Source organism: Mandrillus leucophaeus, unplaced genomic scaffold, assembly GCF_000951045.1.
Source record: "Mandrillus leucophaeus isolate KB7577 unplaced genomic scaffold, Mleu.le_1.0 Scaffold328, whole genome shotgun sequence".
Lineage (NCBI taxonomy): Eukaryota > Metazoa > Chordata > Mammalia > Primates > Cercopithecidae > Mandrillus > Mandrillus leucophaeus.
In genome coordinates, this window is record NW_012103454.1 from 788504 (window position 1) to 793180 (window position 4677).

The following is a 4677-nucleotide window of genomic DNA, read 5'->3' on the forward strand; positions in this document are numbered from 1 at the left end:
TCATTTACATCAGGTATAACTCTTGCAAACTCTGTGAAAACCTCAAGCCTAATGTTACTTTCATCAGCAACGTTTCACATGACTAAGCCTTCTATCCTGCTTGAACTCTTTCCTATTCTGACTTCCAGATCCAGACACTGCTGGGTTTTGTTTGTTTTTGTTTTGCTTGCTTGTTTGTTTTCTCACTCCCATATTTCTTCACATTGATTCCTTAACCCTGTTATAGGTTTTGTTTTTGTTTTTGTTTTTTTCCTCTCTCAAAATTCCCCTTCAAAGCCGGGACTTCTCCACTTTTGTTTTCTTCCTTCTGTCTCTTGTGTTCTCTTTTCCCTCTGATTTCCCCTGGGTGATGGTAAATACAGGCATATCCACAAACATTCTCCTCACATACTCCCAAATCACAATACCCAAAGTACACTGGGTACCTTTCCTCTGAAACTTACACTGCCCAGAACTCCCTCTCTCAATTTCCCAACTAGAAAATCAAGAATTAGCCTGAAAAGATAACTAAAATATCAGTATATATATTAAGCATTTTAGCTGGAAGCTGTGTTTTCAAATTTCTCTTGAAACTACGAGATAGTAGTACTGCAATGATAACAGTAGCTATAAAATATTTTCATCTTTCAAGGAAGAAGACACTGATGAGATTCTCTAGTGAAAAGTAGTAATTAGAAATATTGCTGTACCTTTGACCTTAAAGTATGTAAACTGAATTTTAAAAGTACAGAAAATTAAGTCTGAAATATGCACCTATTCCTTTAAAAAGAAAAACGTTCACTCTATGGACAGGAGAAAAAGTTACTGTGTAAAGAGAAGATTGATTGCACTTCACATGACTGATTTGTCTAGAGCATGAAGATTTATTATCATAAGAAGTTATTATTTCAGGAAACTAAAGATAAAATCAATACTTTGGAGATCATTAAATCTTGGCATGAATTGAGCACTGAAGGCAAGATATTTTATTGGGACATGGAGACATTTATATTTTGTGAATTCTGGAGGTCATTTTGCTGGCACATTTAATTTTGGCCTAAATAAAGGCAAACGAATTATCTTTTTGGATTATCTCTGCTCAGTGTTTTAACAATATGTGCTACTCTACATTTAATTATAAAGTTTTGTTTTGCTCTATAATTGTGATCAATAAAACCAAGGCAGATGAGAAATGAAGTAATAAAGGTTTATAGTCAATACGATAATTCTAGAACAAAAATCGTTTCATCCAAACAAAGTATAAAAGAGTTTGGCAAAAGATCGAAAGTTAAGGTAATTCATGTTTAAGACTGCTGTTTTAAATGTAAATAGAAGTGAGCTGTTTTCTCTTTAAGAGTAACCAGTAATGAAAATACCAGGTCATTTCTTTCTTAAATTTTATCCCTTCCAAATACTGGACCCAGCTATTAAAGGCTTTCAAAACAGATATCAATAAATCAGGATCCAAACGAGTCTAAAACATTCCTGAAATACTAAAACTATACTCTCTCCAAGTGTAGTGTATTTTCTTTTGCAATATGAATTCTATCTTCTGGAACCTTCAATAAATAAATGGCCACTCACAGGTCCATCTTGCAGATAAAATGAAAGATAGGCCAGAGGGTCTTCACATGAAATAATAAGTAGGATCACACCAAATGATGAAGTTCGGTATTGCCAAGCACATTATGTTTTATGTATCTCCCTCCCTCTTTGTCCCTCGTTTCCTTCCTTGTTTCTTTCTTTCTTCCTTCCTCCTTTCCTCCCTTCTTTCCTATTTTGTTGTTCAATCTTCTCCCCTCTCTCCTTTTTCTCCTTTCTCTTCTCTTCTGCTCTTCTTCTTTCCTTTTATCAGAAATGTCAAGAAGACCAAGCATTAAATATCTTTACCTCTTAACAATCATCATTAATGTAACATGTTCATTAGCAGTATCTTTGAGCAATAACATTGGATAAGTCTAATTGGGTTTGTGTTTTCAACTTGATAAGAGAAATAATATTTTACAGTTAGGATATTGGCAAAAAAAAAATCACACTTCAGAAAAAAATTCCAGAAATACAAGCACTCATGTAGAAGCAAGATTGGAGAAATGTAGATGTGGTGAGCCAGTGTAAAACACAAAGCAATACATAAGAGTTGAACGCATGAGGATATGTAGTCTAAAAAAATTACATTTAGATCTGTATTGTTAATATTACCCATAATGAAATTGGCTTAGAAGTCTAATAAAAAATGTAAACGGTTGGTTCAATAGTTGGTAACAGAAATATTTAGAAGTCTTACATTTAAATGGAAAGAGCCAAAATTAATGAATACTCTAGCTAAAATTCAAAGTTTTGAATGTAGATGAAAGTCAAAACTGGAGAATAAAGGGATATAGTAAATAGACAAATGAATAGTGTTTCTCTTAGCATCAATAGGGTGGAGAAAATCATAGGAAGGAGCCACGTTATTTTGAAAATCTGGTTGTTACTGTATTTATGAGGATGTTAAACAGATGGTCCTAATGTAATCTTCTGTTTAGTCCCATTTATCGCAGAATTTGAACTAAATACAGGCTCTCTTTATACTTATATCGCCATCATATTGGTTACACTGACTTAAAACATGAATTATTAATTTTATGTAAGATAATTCATAGAAACTGGTTAGGAGATAAGCTGTAAAAATTAGCATTACGAACATTCTAAAAATTATTTTATTTTCCTATACTTTTCTTGTATGTGAACTCGAGATTTCTAATAAGTGAATTTAAATCACTATAGTGCATGTCAAATTCATTGTCTTTAGAAAGAGCAAGAAAACAGGATATTTTTACATACCGACCATAACAACTTACTCTTAAATACTTCTGTGGGATTATATGGTGATATAGTAAATGTGTTCACCACAAAATCATTCCTAAATGCAGCAATGTCAAGAATTATCTGAGAAAAGTGAATTTATCCAAGTTTAAATGTAGAAAACATCACAGCTGGTTCAACATCTCAAAAACTAATTAGTTACCAGCATAAATACTATGACTAAATGATCATCTGTAATTTACAATGATCAAATGATTAAAGATACATGCTTTGAAAAACACCAATACCCCAAATTTAGAGGTTATTTCAAGAACATGGGATCTTAACTTTACTGTATCTGTGCATATAAAAATCTTTGTGATTAGATCAATGGCATATTATTAAAGCCATACGTTGGTCATGTATAGCAGAAGAAAATTAACCTTTTTTTATATTAACATTTTCAAATCTGTTCTAAAATGGTAGCTATTTTATTTCAAACAGATACCATCTGCTTGCCTAGTGGGCATTCTTAAGCATCTGATTGACCAGCCTATCATAACTTATGAATTCATTTGATGGGAATTTTTTGCAACTAACAAAATTCAATTTTATTTGATACTTATCTCATGCTCACTCTGCATCTTGAGTAAAATTTTTTTTTCTCAACATTAAGATATCATCAAAAATGAAAGGTAAGAATTCTGGGGTCAACTGTAGTTTCAGACTTAGATAAACTACCACACTAAAACATATTTTTTCATACATCCAAGTTATTCCTAATCATCATAACAAATCATGATAAATCATGATAATCTGAATTATCATTACTGTTTTATTATTTCACCAAGATAATAGGAATTATAAGCATATATTGGCTTACAGGTTATACATTATTACTCTGGCTTTGGTTTATTTTAAAAGCACTTTGAAGTTATATCTGTATTCGTGACTCAGCCTTTTCCTTTTTTTTCCTACTCTCATTTTAGGTTCAGGGGATACCCACGTAGTCTGTTACATGGGTCAACTGCACATTGCTGAGGCTTAAGTGATGCTGATTTACTAGTAATGCTGCAGTATTTACATAAAAGTTTAGCTCTAGGTCCAGCACTAGGGAGGCATCATTGAGTTGACCTTTGTTTGCTAATGTCGATAAATTTGCATTATTTTTGTTTTTCACATTTTTATCCTCACCCTCTAGCAAACAACAGAATAATTTTGCAATGATGCTTGTTAGTAGAACTATGGCCAGGCTGAAGGATAGACCCTCAGGAGATAGTCTCTGTGACTCTGGCCTGATTAAAACAAGATTCTAAACAAGTACAAAAAATAAGGGGAGCAGGAACATTTATTTTCTTGAACTCTAAATTTCCAAAGTATCTATTGTTACCAGTGTATTAAAGACAGAGCTTTTAGTAGATTGAAGTTCTTGTTAGCAATACAAATTAGAAGAAAGATATCCTGATACAAAGTGTTCAGCATACCTTACTGTGTGCTCAAAACCGTCCTGGAGACAACAAAGGTACTTGGATTCAGCTACAAATGAAATCAATATTGCAAAATTCTAGAGCAGGAGAAAAATATCCCAGGTGGGTTGGTAGATTTTGCTGATCAGGGTTGGCCATCTAACTCCTTGAAGACAAGGTGAATGAAGCATATGCATACGCAGGGATAAAACAAAATCAGACATTTGTGTTTTATCACCTCTATGCATCTGTTCTCACACTGCTATTAATAACTACCTCAAGCTACCAATGAGTTTGTTCACAGAATTGTAAAAAACTGCTTTAAAGTTCATATGGAACCAAAAAAGAGCCTGCATTGCCAAGACAATCCTAAGTCAAAAGAACAAAGCTGGAGGCATCACGCTACCTGACTTCAAACTATACTACAAGGCTACAGTAACCAAAACAG